General features: G+C 57.9%; 1 non-coding gene across 1 annotated transcript; it reads left to right on the plus strand.

The window, feature by feature from the left end:
• The first annotated feature begins 21 nt into the window (after window positions 1-21).
• Window positions 22-93, plus strand: TRNAD-GUC. Its single transcript has one exon. It is a non-coding gene; the product is annotated as a tRNA-Asp (tRNA).
• The last annotated feature ends 197 nt before the right edge of the window (window positions 94-290 follow it).

Raw genomic sequence — 290 nt, forward strand, 5'->3', positions numbered from 1 at the left:
CGGGGGATTGGTTTTCCGCCGTCCTCGTTAGTATAGTGGTGAGTATCCCCGCCTGTCACGCGGGAGACCGGGGTTCGATTCCCCGACGGGGAGGTTGTTCATATTTTTCGTCCTGCAATTTATTTTTTCTTTTCATACCGAGTTCTCTGATTTCCGGCGGAGCAAAACCATTCAGTTTTCTGTGTGCGAACCAGCACCGTCCTGTCTTTGAGGGCTGCCTGAGGATCGCACCAGACTCTGTACACAGCAGCGCCCGCAGCGCTGCCGCGGCTGGGGGGGGTCCGCGGCCC

Source organism: Geospiza fortis, unplaced genomic scaffold (assembly GCF_000277835.1).
Source record: "Geospiza fortis unplaced genomic scaffold, GeoFor_1.0 scaffold145, whole genome shotgun sequence".
NCBI lineage: Eukaryota > Metazoa > Chordata > Aves > Passeriformes > Thraupidae > Geospiza > Geospiza fortis.